We start from the raw sequence: 19,921 nt of genomic DNA, 5'->3' as shown, positions 1-19,921 counted from the left end.
CTGAAATGGTCCAGCTGGTAGCGTATATAGTAGCCTGCAACTGTTTGCTGATGATGTTGTGATGTATGGGAACGTGACGTCGTTGAATGGCTGTACGAGGATACAAGATGACTTAGAGAGTATTTCTAGTTGGTATGATGAATTGAATCTAGCTCTACATGTAGAAAAATGTAGGTTATTGCAGACGAGTAGGAAAAGCCATGATGTTAAAGTACAGAATTTGTAGCGTGCAGTCACATTGATTACATGTCTAGTTATAGGCGCAAAGCAATATGAAATGGAGTGAGTATGTAAGGACCGTAGCAGGGAAGGCGAATGGTAGAGTACTGTTTACTGGGAGAATTCTAGAAAACTGAGGTTCATATGTAAAGGAGTGTTTGTGGTGCACACCAGGTAGGCTTAAATGAAGACATCGGAGCAGATCAGAGGCAGGGTGCTAGATTTGTTACCAGTTGGTCGGAACAATGGGCAGGTACCAGGGGCGTTTGAAAAGTCCGTGTAAAGTCTGAGAGTTGGCACCACCGGCGTGTGTCGAGGTCATGTTTAGTTAGCAGCATCTTTGGAAAGAACGCACACCACGTTTCAGCCATATTGGTCCATTTCTTTGTGTTTGGCATTCGTGTGAATTAAGGAAGTCGAGTGATTGTCAAACAATGGACGAAGAAGAATTTCGTGTGGTGATTAAACATAACTATATGAAAGACAAAACGTCTCAGGAGACTAAAGAGAAGCTTGATAAACATTACGTTGACCCTGCACCTCCGATAAGAACAGTTTATAGGTGGTTTCAAAATTTTCGGAGTGCTCATATGCGCACAAGTGATGCTGAACTTTCTGGACTCCCTGTGGAGGCTACGACTCCAGAAATCATTGATAAAATCCATGATATTGTAAAGGATGACGGAAGAGTTAAGGTGCGTGAGATTGCTACTGCTGTGGGCATCTCCAATGAACGTTTACATAACATTTTGCGTAAACATTTGGACATGAAAAAGCTTTCCGCAAGATGGGTTCGGCGATTGCTCACGCTTGACCAAAAACGGAATCGTGTGAAGTGTTGCAAGCATGGTTTGCATCTGTTCAGAAAGAATCTGCAGGACTTTAAGCGTCGTTTCGTCACTGCGGATGAAACATGGATACATTATTACACGCCTGAGACCAAACAACAATCTAAACAATGGATTACTAAGGGAGAATCTGCCCCAAAAAAGGACGAAGACCATTCCTTCGGCTGGAAAGGTAATGGCGACTGTCTTTCGGGATTCGCAAGGGATAATCCTCATCGAGTATCTGAAAAAGGACATAAGTATTACAGGTACATATCATTCATCGTTACTGGACTGATTGAAAATCGAGCTGCGAGAAAAACGCTGGTGATTGGGCTGCAAGAAAGTCGTTTTCCATGACGACAATGCACCAGCACACACCTTAGCTGTTGTGGTCGCAAAATTAATGGAAATAGGATTCCAACTCGTTTCACATCCCCCCCTATTCTCCATACTTGGCTCCCTTCGACTAATATTGCAAGTAATGGCTGGCGGGACGAAGATTTTATGCAAACGGGGAACTGATAACAGCAACTAATAGCTATTTTGCAGACCTGGACAATTCCTATTATTCGGAAGGGATCAACAAATTAGAACAGCGTGGGACGAAGTGTATAATTATAAAAGGAGATATGTGGAAAAATAAAACAAAGGTTTACCCTAAACACGTAAGTTGTTTTTTTTTTATTTTTTATTTTTGCTCGGACTTTTCAAAGGCCCGGCCCTTCGTATTACGACGTGTCTGCGGAAGTCAAATGGGGATCACTGCCGGCCGCTGTGGCCGAGCGGTCCTAGACACTTCAGTCTGGAACCGCACGACCGCTACTGTCGCAGGTTCGAATCCTGCTTCGGGCATGGATGTGTGTGATGTCCTTACGTTAGTTAGGTTTAAGTATTTCTAAGTTCTGGGGGACTGATGATCTCAGAAGTTAAGTCCCATAGTGCTCACAGCCATTTGAACCATTTTTTTGGGAATTACTGGGGGTAAGGCGACGTTCTTTTGTAGGAGCACTGTTGAGAAAATATGGAGCATCATTTCCGGGGCGTTCACATAATTCCTTCGTGGTGAATAGTTTTTCTGTCTTAGAGCCTATTATAACCTGGTGCCATGGAACACTGTCCTTGAGACCGTCGCATTTTTTGTCGATAGTGTATAGTAACTACCGTGTCTCTCTGGTCGAAAACTCTGTGAAAATTTCGCTCTGAAATTTAACTTTTTTTAAAAACTGATTTCAAATTTTTTTCCCCTTTTTTTGTACGGATAGTGCTCTGAGGAGCGCCATCGTTGCACAGAATGACGAAACGCCAGCCGGAAGACAGCGGTTCCTCCGCGTCATTGCCGGGCCAGAGCAGGGTGGTGGCGCGGCCACCGTCTCGTTGGCGCTCGTAAAAGATTATATTAACCCCCACCCGCCGCCGCCACGCTTCCACTGTGCGCCCTGGCCCCGCAGCGCTCTGGTCGCACAATCGACCGGCCGCTACTGCCGCCCTCCATCCAGCGCTCCGCCCCCATTACGGGCTGCTCAGCGACCGACGTATTATCTTTAACCGCCGTCCGCCCTCCAGAAGGCCGCGGCTTGGCTGTTACGGGCGCTGGAGAATCCGGCGGCCTGCCTTATTGGCGGCTTCCGGATGAAGCGAGACTGTCCTGCGCTCCTGCTCCAGACCGCCGTGAAGCCCGTCTCCAAAAGTCGTGTGCTGCGACCAGCAACCGTACACAAACGCCTTTCAGCCGCAGTGTTTACTGGTCATCAAATATTACGAGGCCAGTTTGATAACTGGTAAAAAGGCAAGGAAAAAAATGTTTATTTCGTAAACGACTCACCTTGGCATAATCTCCTTTCACCGATTTACACTTGGTCCAGCCTTACTCCAGCTGTTTCGCTCAATAGAAAAAATAGATGCAGTCAAAGCCCGCAAAATACTCAGTAGTTGCAACTGTCACTTCCTCATTTGACGAAAATACACTACTGGCCATTAAAATTGCTACACCAAAAATAAATGCAGATGATAAACGGTTATTCATTGGACAAGTATATTATTTTAGAACTGACATGTAGTTACATTTTCACGCAATTTGTGTGCATAGATCCTGAGAAATCAGTACCTAGAACAACCACTTCCGGCCGTAATAAAGGCATTGATACGCCTGGGCATTGAGTCAAACAGAGCTTCGATGGCGTGTACATGTACAGTTGCCCATGCAGCTTCAATACGATACCACAGTTTATCAAGATTAGTGACTGCCGTACTGTGACGAGCCAGTTGCTCGGCCACCATTGACCAGATGTGTTCAGTTGGTGAGAGATCTGGAGAATGTGCAGGCCAGGACAGCAGTCCAACATTTTCTGTGTCCAGAAAGGCCCGTAAAGGACCTGCAACCTGCGGACGTGTATTATCCTGCTGAGATGTAGGGTTTCACAGGCATCGAATGAAGGGTAGAGCTGCGAGTCGTAAAACATCTAAAATGTAACGTCCACTATTGAAAGTGCCGTCAATGCAACAAGAGGTGACCGAGACGTGTAACCAATGGCACCCCTCTAACATTCTGGGTGGTGTCTGTTCTATATCGTGTCTCCCTACCACTTTCGCGCGACGACGCTCTGAGCGTGTTTTTTTTAGGATACTGACTGGTTTGAACCTAGGACCTGTTACTGGTAAGGAGACGCCAGACCACACATGAGATGTAGAATTCAGAAGAGTTCAGTGAGACTAGCGATGATATAACCAAATACTTAAGGAGTAACCGCAGCCGTGGTCTCCGAGCTGATAGTCCCTGCTGCTGCAAACGTAGTCGAACTGTTCGTGCAGATGGTTGTGGTCTTACAAACGTCCCCAACTGTTGACTCAGGGATCGAGACGTGGCGGCACGATCCGTTACAGCCATGCGGGTAAGGTGCCTGTCATCTCGACTGTTGGGAACCGTTGGGATCCAGCACGGCATTCCGTATTACCCTCCTGAACCCACCGATTCCATATTCTGCTAACAGTCATTGGTTCTCGACTGACGCGATCAGCAATGTCGCAATATGAAAAACCACAATCGCGATAGGCCAAAATCCTACCTTTATCAAAGTCGGAAACGTGATGGTACGCAATTCTCGTCGTTACACAAGGCATTACAATAACGTTTCACCAGGCAACGCCGGTCAACTGGTGTTTGTGTATGAGAAATCGGTTGGCAAATTTCTTCATGTCAGCACGTTGTAGGTGTCGCCACCGGCGCCAACCTTGTGTGAATGCTCTGAAAAGCTAATCATTTGCATATGACAGCATCTGCTTCCTGTCGGTTAAATTTTGGTCTATAGCATTTCATCTTCGCGGTGTAGCAGTTTTAGTGGCTAGTAGTGTATCTTCCCAACAAGCCATAGCCTAAAGTTAGGGAACAGGAAATCCTATGTGTCTAAGTCTGGTGACTAGGGTGGATTTCATGTACTTTTCACGTTACTGGTGTATGGGATGGTGCATTATCCTTGTGAAACAGCAGTCTTTAGTGTCACAAACTTTTTTTGCTAATGGAAGTTTCAAACGATCCACCAACGTACCGTAACTGTGTTCGTTTATGTTAGTACCCTTTCCCAAGTGATTTAGGAGGATTATTCCTTGAGACTCCCAAACAACATTGAACTTCACCTTACCGAGTGACAAAATGGTATTTGCTTTCTTCGATGCACTTTCACCAGCCTCTGTTTCAACCGCCGTTTTGATTCTGGTGTGTAGTGATGGATTCCATAGACGTCGCAAATCAGCACAAAAACTCTTGCGAATTGCGATTAAACATCGTCAGACGTTGTGTTGAGATGTTGAACTGGATGCGCTTTTGGTAGACTCTAATTAAAGGCAGCACCCATCTTGCATACTGCTTCTTAATACCCAATTCTCCATGCGGAATATTATGCACCCTTTCAGTTGAGATGCCTCCAGTATTAGGAGCCTTACAAATTCTTATTCAGCGATTTTGCATTACCATTTCATGGATTTTGTCAATGGTTTCGTTTGTGGTGACCTCTAACGGACGGCCCGAACGCGTTTCGCGTCGGTGCTTGTTCGACTACATTTAAAACCATTAATCGAGAGTAAATGGTCTTTAATGATGGTGCAGAGTCCACCTAAACTTCATCCAATTCTGTTTTGATTTGTATAGCATTCCAACCTTCCAGACGAAAATGTTTAACAATAGCGCGAAACTCGGCTTTCTCCATTTTTAATTGCAGTCGTCTCACTGACCAATCCGCTTTACATTTCTGAAATTCTTGATAGGATCCTTGGAGTAATCAGTCTCATCAACCACAAAGGCGTAATAAAAATGTTCCATTTTATCATGCAAATGTCCGAGAGTTATCAAATAACCCAAGTAATCCAACCCAAATCACCGGGTACTTCTGTTTGGGGAAAAATCAGTCGATATCAGAATGAAGTAAACAGGAAGTACCTGACCGTTGAAGATCCAGAAGTTTAGCGTCTTTTAGAGGTTGCAGTCACTATCACTTCATTTACATATACATATATATCAGTGCTCTGCAATTCATACTTGGCTGCCTGTAAAAGGTTTCAACGAAGCGCTTTCGCACCATTTCTCTACCGTTCCACTCTCGAACAGCGAGCAGGGAAAACGAACACTTAAATATTTGCGTGCGAGCTCTGATCGCTATTATTCCATTAAAATGACCATTACTGCCAATCTAGGTGAAAATTGTTCCGCATTTGGAAGAGAAAATTCAAGAGTGATATTTCGCCAAAGTGTCTCACCACATCGGAAAACGGCTTTGGTTTAATGACTGCTACACCAACTCACCAAGCATATCTGTGACATTCTCTCCCCTATTTCACAATAATGCAAAACGGGCTGCCCTTCTTCCAACTATTACGATGTCCTCGTCAATCATATCTGATACAGAAACCACACCGTACAGCAGTCCTATAACGAGGGTCGAAAAGCGTAGTATAGGCAGTCTCTGTAAGTGTTCTCCCGATAATAAAATCTACAGTTTGCTGTCGTCACATCATTTTCTATGTGATCATTCCACATTGTCGGTAACTTCTAGGCCTGTATGAAATAAAATCGTCACAACTTCTGTATGCTTTGCTCTAGAACGTCAAACCAGCACGGTTTCCCCCAGTGCATGATGGGAATTGGTATGCGCCTTATTGTCTGCCATTTGCTAGTGAAAATTTCACGGTACAGCAGAAAACTGTCGCATTTGGAGGACTGACAATCCGCATTCTGCCATCGAGGAGTCTCTTCACCCTTCCACATCTACATCCATACTCCGCAGACGGTGTGTGGCGGAGGGTACCTTGAGTATTCCTTGGTGGCACGGTGGGTACCAAATAGTATGTGAAGGTGCTGGAAGGTGACTTCATCGGCATTATGCAAAGTGACCCTGGTTTCGAAAACTCCGAGCTGATTTCGAAAATACGGAGCTCCACGCCATGGAAGCAGGAATGTGTTTGACGTCCTGGAGGAGCACTTTGGGGATCGCATTCTGTCTCTGGCATGGGCCTCGATTAGCCACCATATTCTCCGTATCTGAACACATGCGATTCCTTTTTGTGGTCTATATTAAAGACAAGGTGTACAGTAAAAACACCAAAACCATTCCTGAGCTGGTAATAGCCATCAGGAGGTCATCGACAGCATCGATATTCCAACGCTTCAACGGATCATGCAGAATTTCGCTATTCGTCTGCGCCACATCATCGCCAATGACGGCAGGCATACACAGCATTTCATAGCACAATTCCTAATACCCGCAGAGACGTTTACATGTTGAATAAAGTGTGTGCTCGCCGTAGTTTTGTAACGTTCTCTGGCACCACGCATCCAAAGTGAAAGTTAAAAGAACATTTCGATGTATAATGCTCACTGTAACAAATAATTTATATGTATTTCTGTTAATCGAATTTCAAGAGGAAAATTTTGTGAGGAAAATGATAATTATGAATTTTGCTATTATAAACGATTACTCAAAAAGAGTGTAATACACTCCTGGAAATGGAAAAAAGAACACATTGACACCAGTGTGTCAGACCCACCATACTTGCTCCGGACACTGCGAGAGGGCTGTACAAGCAATGATCACACGCACGGCACAGCGGACACACCAGGAACCGCGGTGTTGGCCGTCGAATGGCGCTAGCTGCGCAGCATTTGTGCACCGCCGCCGTCAGTGTCGGCCAGTTTGCCGTGGCATACGGAGCTCCATCGCAGTCTTTAACACTGGTAGCATGCCGCGACAGCGTGGACGTGAACCGTATGTGCAGTTGACGGACTTTGAGCGAGGGCGTATAGTGGGCATGCGGGAGGCCGGGTGGACGTACCGCCGAATTGCTCAACACGTGGGGCGTGAGGTCTCCACAGTACATCGATGTTGTCGCCAGTGGTCGGCGGAAGGTGCACGTGCCCGTCGACCTGGGACCGGACCGCAGCGACGCACGGATGCACGCCAAGACCGTAGGATCCTACGCAGTGCCGTAGGGGACCGCACCGCCACTTCCCAGCAAATTAGGGACACTGTTGCTCCTGGGGTATCGGCGAGGACCATTCGCAACCGTCTCCATGAAGCTGGGCTACGGTCCCGCACACCGTTAGGCCGTCTTCCGCTCACGCCCCAACATCGTGCAGCCCGCCTCCAGTGGTGTCGCGACAGGCGTGAATGGAGGGACGAATGGAGACGTGTCGTCTTCAGCGATGAGAGTCGCTTCCGCCTTGGTACCAATGATGGTCGTATGCGTGTTTGGCGCCGTGCAGGTGAGCGCCACAATCAGGACTGCATACGACCGAGGCACACAGGGCCAACACCCGGCATCATGGTGTGGGGAGCGATCTCCTACACTGGCTGTACACCTCTGGTGATCGTCGAGGGGACACTGAATAGTGCACGGTACATCCAAACCGTCATCGAACCCATCGTTCTACCATTCCTAGACCGGCAAGGGAACTTGCTGTTCCTACAGGACAATGCACGTGCGCATGTATCCCGTGCCACCCAACGTGCTCTGGAAGGTGTAAGTCAACTACCCTGGCTAGCAAGATCTCCGAATCTGTCCCCCATTGAGCATGTTTGGGACTGGATGAAGCGTCGTCTCACGCGGTCTGCACGTCCAGCACGAACGCTGGTCCAACTGAGGCACCAGGTGGAAATGGCATGGCAAGCCGTTCCACAGGACTACATTCAGCATGTCTACGATCGTCTCCATGGGAGAATAGCAGCCTGCATTGCTGTGAAAGGTGGATATACACTGTACTAGTGCCGACATTGTGCATGCTCTGTTGCCTGTGTCTATGTGCCTGTGGTTCTGTCAGTGTGATCATGTGATGTATCTGACCCCTGGGGACAATGAATTCACGGTGTTCTTATTTCAATTTCCAGGAGTGTACTATCTGTTGCCGAAGATGTGAAAACCGTCACAGGAGAAACGATATGTAATCAAAAATACGAAAGACTTTACAAGAGTTAGTTAAGATATAAATAGGAAATACATTGTAATAGAATAGCTTGTGTTCTGTGTAAGGGTTCAATCAAATCCAACAACACCTTCCATGAAAACCCTGACATGATAAGCAAATTCAGGAGTATGTCACATAGCTCCGAATAAATCGTGACATTACATTAACCAAAGTAATACGAGTAACGAGTGAGCAAATGGAATACCACAGACTAACACAAGAATGCCTAAATGCATGTCGTACCTTCCCACCGTGAGACAGACGCAGTTTCAAGGGGATAAATGAGAACAGAAGCCGAGAGCAGAACCGTGTTAAGCTAGAAGGCCCTACGATAAGGGACGGACTGGACACCCACGCCGCCAGCCTACCTGTACGACTACCACCCGCACGTTTTAGCGTGAGACATTTCGCGTCTCTGTTACGTCAAGGACCACCTCCCAGCTCATGTTAAAAGCTAGAGCCCTCCGGAAAAGCAGTATAGATCTTACGATAACACAAAAAGGGCCACACAAGCTGCAAGTTTTAGCATGAGACTTTTTCGCGTCTCTGTTACGTTGCAAACTTTAAAAACATTGCCCCACCACGAAAAGTATAACGTTTCTCATTGGATAGACAGAATTTTTGTAGGCGGAGCTTACGGTTAACATTGAGACCCTGATTGGTCAGATGAAAAAACGGCCAGGTAGCTTTTTTTTTTAAACCAACTTCGGTAAATGGTAGTAAGGAGAAGTTAGGAGAGGAGTTAGTTCCGAGACGGCGAGCTGGATGGCTGGGCTGCTGCGTCGGCCGCTGACCCCCTGAAGCTGCCTAACCAACGACAAGGTAAAGAACGCACGCGATGCCGCATAACAGCGCATAAAGCTTCACTCAGAACTGCAGAAGTCCCATCTGTTGCACCCCCTTTTTGCGTAATACTAGTGCCGCTCGCTAATCGGGGTATATTCAGTAAACAAAAATTCCACTGCAACGTGAAAATGTTTGATAAGTTCGATGGAAAATAACATTTTCATTCTTGCACAAACAGCTTTAGTACTTGAATAAAAGTAAACCTTGAATCATTATTTTGGGAATGTTCAAAGAAATTCATTTTTATTAATCTGCAACAGAATATTTCATACGTAAAGTAATAATCACAGATGAAAAATTTATTCCAACCCTTCATTTCTCATGTCCATCAATGTACATGTTAAATTCAATCTCAGCGGTTTCCAAATCAAATTAAATGCAAAAGGCAAAGAAAGTTTAAAACCAGACGGTCAACTCCCGAATAATTAAAACAGACAGACTCGCATTCAAGTTTGTAGCTAATTTACGTTTCGTTTCATACAATACAATAAGTGTACCCTGTAGTGGAATTGACAGTCTTTGGGTTTGTGTGGTTTATCGTGTAACCGAACTTTAACGGACACCTTTTGGTATTCATGTGGAAGACCTCACAGTTTTCGTTATTTAGCCATACAATTGCAACTGTTCGTACCATTCCGATATTTCATCCAAATCATTTTGCTATTGGTTTTGATCATCTGATGACATTACTAGATGCTAAACGGGAGTATCGTCTAAGAATAACTTTAGAGGGCTGCTCAGGTTATGTCGTAAATCATTCATGAGTACGACTTACAGCAGAAAGCCTACAACACTTTCTTGGCGAACACCATGTATCACTTCTCTTTTGCTCGATGCCTTTCCGTCAGTTGCCAGGAAGTTGTCAGGAAGCCAAGAATCCAGACGCACGACTGAGACGACACTCCACAGGCACGCAATTTGAGTACAGGCTGCTCGATAATAACGAGAGCAATTTCATTAGCGTTCCAGACGACGTATTCCACGGTAGCACAAACATCAATGGAAATGCTTCATAGTCCATCACCTGTAGTCGTTCTCGGGGTCCAGTGGCAGTGGCGGTCAGATGCCGGTTGCGTAGCGTAGCTGGCGGTGATCCGCTATATAGAGGCGGCTATGCTTTCTGGATGGTCATACCCCCCTATGCTACAGTCACAGTGGCATCGACTTCGGTGCATTTAGCTGACGACTGACATCACCCGAAGACGGTCGATGTTTTTAAATCAGTAGGGGCACAGTGCAACCGATGTCATCGCCCGGACGTACAGACTTCGTGCAGCAATCAGTGAAGTTAGAATTAGTTCGTTTTCTACGTTCGGATAGGCCGGTGTTCTCACACACGAAATATCGACTGTGAGGAACTGGTAAGATTAATTTGAGAATGAAGAAATGCGTGGGGTCCTCAGAATGAATATAGGTCGGAATCTATGGACTGAAATCGCACCTGTATTGGAAATCACTAATAGGCAATAAACTTTATCGGAAATTCAAGCGTAAATTATAACCTGAAGAAATGATTTGATCAAGTGGGGAGGGTGTCGTATATTATGTTTAAGGTTACAGTGATGTAACTGATTTCGTTTGCGGTTGGTAGGCATTAGCTGTCTACAAATTATTATTACTGTTTACTGGCATTTTTATGGCGGTAGCGTGGTGATTCTGTGATATGAGGGCCGCGCGGGGTTAGCCGAGCGGTCTATGGCCGCTGCAGTCATGGGCTGTGCGGCTGATCCCGGCGAAGGTTCGAGTCCTCCCTCGGGCATTGGTGTGTGTGTGTGTATGTACTTAGGATAATTTAGGTAAAGCAGTTTGTAAGGTTAGGGACTGATGACCTTAGCAGTTAAGTCCCATAAGATTTCACATACACTTTTCTGTCATATGAGGTGGTTTTGAAATGTGGTGTGTGTGTTTCCACTTATCTGTGCTTCTGGGTTTCAGAGTATCTTATTCTAAAGATTGTGTTTTTCCTTCACACATATACTGTATTACAGCCGTTGATGGTTAACCGTCACGCGACTGTTTTGCTGAATTTGTTTAAGGCTATGCGTAGTTTTTATAAGCTTGCATTTCTCTTTCACTTCTAGTATGTAATAAAGCGTTCCTCTTTTCATCTCTGTCACTGATAAAACTTGTCTGGTTATTTTAGTAACTAAGGAGAGTATAGAACGCGCCACTCTTTTCTCGAGACAGATAAAGCAGTTTCACCCGTGTTCGGAGTCTCTTTACTAACAAAATCCGGGATGCTGCACTCACCTCTAACCACAAAGGCGTGCTGTCATCCATCCCGCCCAAAGAGGCTAAAATCTGATCTCCATGACAGAATACATTCTACCCTAACCTCGTTCCCAGAAGCTGCTTTGGACTATACCCCGGTTAAAGTCACTGAATGTCGCGATCATCTTTGTAACCACTATTGGCATTTTGCTTTGTCCGCCCCCGGTAGCTGAATCGTCAGCGGGACAGATTGTCAATCCCCCGGTTCCGGGTTCGATTCCCGGCTGGGTCGGAGAATTTTCTCCGCCCAGCGACTGGGTGTTGTGCTGCTCTCAAAATCATGCTATCATCCCCATACACTGCACATCGCTGAAGTGGCGTCACACTGAAAGACCGACACCTAGCGAACTGTCTGCCCAACGGGGGGCCCTAGCCATACCAATAAATAAATAAATAACAATTTTGCTTTTGTGCACAGCTAAGAACGTGTTAGGAATGTATCGCCACATTGCCCTCAGTCCTGTTGTACACCTACACAGATCTGCTAACCACTTTACGGTGAATGGCGGAGGGTACCCTATACCACTACTTGCCATTTCTTTTCCTCTTCTACTCCGTATGAGCCCTAGCTTCTCGTATCTTATCTTCGTGGTGCTTACGCGCAAGTATGTTGGCGGGAGTAGAATCGTTGGCAGTCAGCTTTAAATGCCGATTTTCTCAATAGTGTTTCTCGAAAAAGACCGTCGCCTTTCCTTCAGGGATTCCCATTTGAACTCTTAAGCACTTGCGTGTTGTACAAACCTACCGCTAACAAATCTAGCAGCGCGCTTCTGAGTAGGTTAGATTTCCTCCTTCGGTGCGGCCTGGTTTCGGATCCCAAACACTCCAGCAGTACTCAAGAGCAGGTCGCACTAGATTCCTGTATGCGGTCTCCTTTACAGGTTGTAACCTCCCAACAGTAAAAAATAAGTATAGCATTCACATTCAGTGTAACATCCCAACAGTTTATTATTCCGTAACCTCGCAGTAATAACGTAACTAATCTCCCAATAAGAAAATCTGACTCATATATATAACCTTTCAGTTATTAACTAACTGTGAAACTAAACTGGTAAATTTGGACGTCTCCACTGCTGCCTCATGCCCCTGAAAGATCATTCTCAATAAGTTGAAAATTCTTACCTCAACGAAGTAGCCGGTTAACGCGTATATATCTGCTCCTCTAAGAAATTTTTCTGTCACAGCCCAGTGCTATGCTGACCGCTAGATTTGTCATGTACAAAATGAAACAACTGATTTTTCTTTGCGATAATTGGAATGACCATGGATTGCAGAAATTAGTAAATTAGCAAATTATTTTCATTGAAATGAATGGTTGTCAAAAAATTTAATTATATAAAAAAGATTATGATTAAAAGATTTTTGAAAAAAGTTACATGGGACTTGATATAACAATACTACAAATTTAGTTGTAACAAACTACATATGCGCGCAGCTGTTTTTACCTTATGCTACATCGCTCAGGCACCGCCAACGCTCCCCACGACCGGCTCTGCCAACTCCATACACCCGACTGTTAGCTACTACTTACTCCTACTGCCGAAGCTACAACTGCTATTGCTGCCGGCACTGATCTCTGGTCTGCGATTCTCTTATAGCTTACATATCACAGGCAGCGCGTGAGCAGTCCATCGAAATTACATCTGGTGGAGTGCGGTATCAATAAATTCCAGGCCGGCAGGAGTGGCCGTGCGCTTCTAGGCGCTACAGTCTGGAACCGCGAGACCGCTACGGTCGCAGGTTCGAATCCTGCCTCGGGCATGGATGTGTGTGATGTCCTTAGGTTACTTAGGTTTAAGTAGTTCTAAGTTCTAGGGGACTGATGACCTCAGATGTTAAGTCCCATAATGCTCAGAGCCATTTGTACCAATAAATTCCACTAAATTCCTTTGTCATGCACCTCTTACAAGGTGACCCTCTCTTTTCTACAATTCTACCAATAAATTGAAGACGACAATTCGCCTTCCCTACCACAGTTCTCACATGCTCGTTACACCTCATATTGCTTTGAAATATTATTCCCAGATGTTTCAATGACTTCACCGTGTCAAGCAAGATACTGGTAACTGTATTCTGTATTCAAACATTACATGTTTGTTCTTCCTACTCATCCACAGTAACTTACATTTTTCCAAATATAGGGTTAGTTGGCTTTTATCACACCTACAGGAAATTTTATCAAGGTCGCCTTGTATCTTCCTGCAGTCACTCTACTTGGACTCCTTGCCTTACATCACGGCATCATCAGCAAATAACCGCAGATCGGTGCTCACTTATGTACAGGATGTAAATTTTAAGTTGACAAATCAGAATATCGAAAAATAAGCTTCACACGAAGACATGTGTAGAATCCAAAGTTGACTATTTTCGAGGGGGAAATCTGATGATACTAAAATTAGCCCACCACCCAAGCCCCATGGGGGTGAGGTGAGAGGCAACTTTAAAATTTCAAATAATAACTCCCAGTTTTTATTGCAAAATCAGATTGTACATAAAAAACTACGTACATTTTGTCTTAAACATTTGTTTTGATTCTTGTAAGTTGGCGCTGTAATTCAAGAAAATCCACGTTCTTATTTTTTAGTGGAAAATGGTTTCACTCGTTAGTGGGATGTTTGGTTAGTTAGTTCGCTAGTTAGTCAGATGATTTGTTTGATAATTAAAAGTTGTGTGGCCTCATGACCACGAAACAAACAAAACTTATCCGAATCTGCGGAAAAAAATTAATACAGTATTTCGGTCAACATTTGTAAAACTGTATTTGCTCTCTCAAAAACCCCACTCTATGGGGAGAGAGGGAGAGTTTTAGTTTTAGCGACTCAAAATTTACGATGTAAATAAGTATTTTTTATTTATCCGTAACCATTTTTTACACAAAAATAACATGGATTTTCTTGAGTTACAGCGCCAATTACCGAGAATCACAACAAATGTTTCAGACGAAATGTATGTATTTTTTATGTAGAATCTGATACTGTAATGAAAAATGGAGGTTCCATTTGAAATTTTAAAGTTGTCTTCCACAGGAGACTGGTGTGGCGGGCAAATTTTAGCACCAGAAGATGTCATCCTCCAAAATTGTTAACATTGAATTCTACACATTTTTTCGTTGTAGCTTATTTTTCGAGCTATTTTGGTTTGTCAACTGTATATATAATATTTGAAGTACAGGATCTACATCTACATGACTACTCTGCAATTCACATTTAAGTGCTTGGCAGAGGGTTCATCGAACCACAATCATACTATCTCTCTACTATTCCACTCCCGAACAGCGAGCGGGAAAAACGAACACCTAAACTTTTCTGTTCGAGCTCTGATTTCTCTTATTTTATTTTGATGTTCATTCGTACCTATGTAGGTTGGGCTCAACAAAATATTTTCGCATTCGGAAGAGACAGTTGGTGACCGAAATTTCGTAAATAGATCTCGCCGCGACGAAAAACGTCTTTGCTTTAATGACTTCCATCCCAATTCGCGTATCATATCTGCCACAATCTCTCCCCTATTACGTGATAATACAAAAAGAGCTGCCCTTTTTTGCACCCTTTCGATGTCCTCCGTCAATCCCACCTGGTAAAGATCCCACACCGCGCAGCAATATTCTAGCAGAGAAAGAACGAGTGTAATGTAAGCTGTCCTCTTTAGTGGACTTGTTGCATCTTCTAAGTGTCCTGCCAATGAAACGCAACCTTTGGCTCGCCTTCCCGACAATATTATCTATGTGGTCCTTCCAACTGAAGTTGTTCGTAATTTTAACACCCAGGTACTTAGTTGAATTGACAGCCTTGAGAATTGTACTATTTATCGAGTAATCGAATTCCAACGGATTTCTTTTGGAACTCATGTGGATCATCTCACACTTTTCGTTATTTAGCGTCAACTGCCACCTGACACACCATACAGCAATCTTTTCAAAATCGCTTTGCAACTGATACTGGTCTTCGGATGACCTTACTAGACGGTAAATTACAGCATCATCTGCGAACAACCTAAGAGAAGTGCTCAGATTGTCACCCAGGTCATTTATATAGATCAGGAACAGCAGAGGTCCCAGGACGCTTCCCTGGGGAACACCTGATATCACTTCAGTTTTACTCGGCAGCGATCTGCGATTGTTTGCTGATGATGCCGTGGTGTATGGCAAGGTGTCGAAGTTCGAAGTAGAGTGACCACAGAAAGACATAAGGCGACTTAGGCAAAGGACTTACATATATACGGAGGGAGGTGGAGAGAGAGAGAGAGAGAGAGAGAGAGAGAGAGAGAGAGAGAGAGAGGTCCTATGACACTTTCCCGGGGCACTCCTGACGATAAGCTTGTCTCTGACGAACACTCACCTTCGGCGACAACATACTGGGTTGTATTGTTTAAAAAGTCATCGAGCCACTTACATATCTGTGAACGTATTCCATATGTAGTACCTTCGTTAACAGTCTGCAATGGGGCACGGTATCAAATGCTTTCCGGGAATCTAGAAATAAGGAATTTACCTGTTGCGCTTCATCCATAATCCTCAGTACATCATGTGAGAAAAGGGCAACCTGAGTTGTACACGAGCGATGCTTTCTAAAACCACACTGATTCGTGCACATAAGCTTCTCAGACTCAAGAAAGATTATTATATTCGAACTGAGAATATGTTCAAGGATTCTGCAGCAAGCTGGAGTTATGGATATTGGTCTGTAATTTTGCAGGTCCATTCTTTTAACCTTATTTACTTATATAGTGTTTACTGTCGGAAATTAATTTCTCAGGATGATTGTTAAAGCAGATGGTTGGTGAAGTAGTAGTTTAATTAATTGTTTTTTTTTCCTTTTAATTTCAGGTAAGTTCTCGTGACCTGCGATTGCTCTGGAAAGCACCAGTCCTCCTATGCATGTGGTAAGTTTTCGAGAATGAGGCATATGCTCTTAAGACTGAATATATTTGAAACTTCCTGTAGTTGTTGCGAGCTCGAAAGAGCAGCTGAACGGTTGGACAGTGTCTTGAAAGAAGCGTGTAACATTTGTATTAGCACAAGCAGAACAAGGGTAAGGGACTATAGTGGTATTAAATAAGACAATTCTGAAGGAATTAGATTAGGAAATAAGACACTAAAAGTAGTATATGAGTTCGCTATTCTAGCTGAAGTAGAGAGGATAAAAATCACTGACAAAAGCAAGAAAAGCATTTCTGAAAACAAAAGGAATGTGTTAAGACTGAATATAGATTTAAGAACACAGAAATGTGTTCCGAAAATATTTCTTTGGTGTGTAGCGGTGTCTTAAGGTGAAATGTGAATGGTAAGCAGTTAAGTCAAGAAAAGGGTAGAAGCTGTAACATGTGGTGCTACAGAAAAATGCTGAAGGTTAAGTGATTGAAAGGAATAACTAATGAAGAGGAATCGAATTGGTGGAAAAAGAAATTTATTGCACAAATTGATTAAAAGAAGAGCTGGGTTCATAGCTTGCCTCAAGAATTGGTGGGTTGTACAGAGAGATTAAAGCCTGATGACCACAGAAAGGCACAAATGTATCTAGGTTCCAGTAGTTATGCAGAGACGTAGAGGATTGTGACGAACTTGGAACCGAAGAGCATGCTGCTATTGTTTGCTCAAATTTTAAGTCGAATGAAGTCTTAATCGTCCTTTCTTTTGCAGTGGAGACTAACGCTTTCGAAAGATTACAACTATTAGTCACTCCAGTGGTTACTGCGAAGCTCTCTCTGATTTTATTGCACAGTTTTGCTTCTCAAAAATATGGTTCAAATGGCTCTGAGCACTATGGCACTCAACTGCTGTGGTCATCAGTCCCCTAGAACGTAGAACTACTTATACCTAACTAACCTAAGGACATCACACACATCCATGCACGAGGCAGGATTCGAACCTGCGACCGTAGCAGTCACACGGTTCCGGACTGCGCGCCTAGTACCGCGATTTTGCTTCTCATCTGTAGTCCAGAAATGTATACTTTTCAGAGGAAACTTTTGGGAACAACACAGCGAACAGTTTGGCTCTGTTACATTTATGGAGACTCGACCGTTACTTTACGCGCGCGCGCGCGCGCGCACACGCGCACACACACACACACACACACACACACACACACACACACACACACACACACACACACACACACACCACTCACGGAGGCCTAGTTAGCGCCGCCACAGCAAACAGCGGTCGGTGCCGTAATGTTGGCGAGCCTGCTTGTCGACTGCGCGCGGCCATTGTTTGCCGGCCAGCGATATTAACTCCGCAGCGCGCGGACGCCATGTTGACGAAACTGTCACTAGTACCCGAAACAAACAAACAAACACAGGAAAATAAAAAAAAGCGCACTGAAAAGCGGAAAAACTGTCGGAGTGGGGGGTGGGGGGGATGGAGGACGGATTCGGCAACAGAGAGGGCAGCTGATCCCTGTCCGAACGGTCGTGGTCCTCTGGCCGAAAACAGTTTGTTCAAATTTGCCATTTCGCCGGATATGCGCGTGAGTGGCAAATAATCCCGCTGCATTTAAATGTAATCTCGTTTGCAGCCGTAGCCTGTAAACAGGTCACAGGCGGGGCGCCATCAATGGCCTGTACATATTCGCCACAGGGCCTCGTCTGTCGGTGCGCGTGTTTTCTCTCTGCATATCCTACTTTGTCATACAGCCAACAACAGTGACGCCACACTGGGGAGTTGGAATTGCATTCTCTCCACGAACTGCAAATTATTTATCCTTTCTTACAATTTTTCCCATGCAGCATGATGGAGATCCGAAATGTGAAATAATTTGGGTGAAGATCAGGCTCAGACATGGTAATTGAATGTCTCTATAGGCCCCCTGGCTCTGCAGCTGTTGTGGCTGAGCACCTGAAGGATAATTTGGAAAATATTTCGAGTAGATTTCCCCACCACGTTATAGTTCTGGGTGGAGATTTTAATTTTCCGAAAATAGACTGGGAGACTCAAACGTTCATAACGGGTGGCAGGGACAAAGAATCTGGTGAAATTTTTTTAAGTGCTTTATCTGAAAACTGCCTTGAGCAGTTAAACAGAGCGATAACATATTAGATAATTAGACCTTCTGGTGACAAACAGACCCTAACTATCTGAAACAGATAACTCAGAACAGGGAATCAGCGATCATAATGCGGTTACTGCATCGATTAGTTCTGCCGTAAATAGAAATATTAAAAAAAGGTAGGAAGATTTTTCTGTTTAGCAAAAGTGACAAACAGCAGATTACAGTGTACCTGAAGCCTCAACACAAAAGTTTTGTCTCAAGTACAGATAGTGTAGAGGATCAGTGGACAAAGTTCAAAACCATGGTACAATATGCGTTAGATGAGTATGTGCCAAGCAAGATCGTAAGAGATGGAAAAGAGCCACCGTGGTACAACAACCGAGTTAGAAAACTGCTGCGGAAGCAAAGGGAACTTCACAGCAAACATAAACATAGCCAAAGCCTTGCAGACAAACAAAAATTACGCGAAGCGAAATGTAGTGTGAGAAGGGCTATGCGAGAGGCTTTCAATGAATTCGAAAGCAAAGTTCTATGTACTGACTTGGCAGAAAATGCTAAGAAATTTTGGTCGTATGTACAAGCGGTAGGTGGATCAAAACAAAATGTCCAGACACTCTGTGACCAAAATGGTACTGAAACAGAGGATGACAGACTAAAGGCCGAAATACTAAATGTCTTCTTCCAAAGCTGTTTCACAGAGGAAGACTGCACTGTGCTTCCTTCTCTAGATTGTCGCACAGATGACAAAATGGCAGATATCGAAATAGACGACAGAGGAATAGGGAAACAATTAAAATCGCTCAAAAGAGGAAAGGCCGCTGGACCTGATGGGATACCCCCCCCCCCCCCCTCCTCCTAGCAGCGGTGTACCGTAGAACTCTATAAGAGCGTAGCGTTCCAAAGGATTGGAAAAGGGCACAGGTCATCCCCGTTTTCAAGGAGGGACGTCGAACAGATGTGCAGAACTATAGACCTATATCTCTAACGTCGATCAGTTGTAGAATTGTGGAACACGTATTATGTTCGAGGATAATGACTTTTCTGGAGACTAGAAATCTACTCTGCAGGAATCAGCATGGGTTTCGAAAAAGACGATCGTGTGAAACCCAGCTCGCGCTATTCGTCCACGAGACTCAGAGGGCCATAGACACGGGTTCACAGGTAGATGCCGTGTTTCTTGACTTGCGCAAGGCGTTTGACACAGTTCCCCACAGTCGTTTAATGAACAAAGTAAGAGCATACGGACTATCAGATTAATTGTGTGATTGGATTGAGGAGTTCCTAGATAACAGAACGCAGCAGGTCATTCTCAATGG

The sequence above is a fragment of the Schistocerca gregaria genome, chromosome 10 (assembly GCF_023897955.1).
Source record: "Schistocerca gregaria isolate iqSchGreg1 chromosome 10, iqSchGreg1.2, whole genome shotgun sequence".
NCBI classification, from domain to species: Eukaryota; Metazoa; Arthropoda; class Insecta; order Orthoptera; family Acrididae; genus Schistocerca; species Schistocerca gregaria.
The sequence above is the reverse complement of the archived record's forward strand: the minus strand, read 5'-3'. Positions refer to the sequence as shown.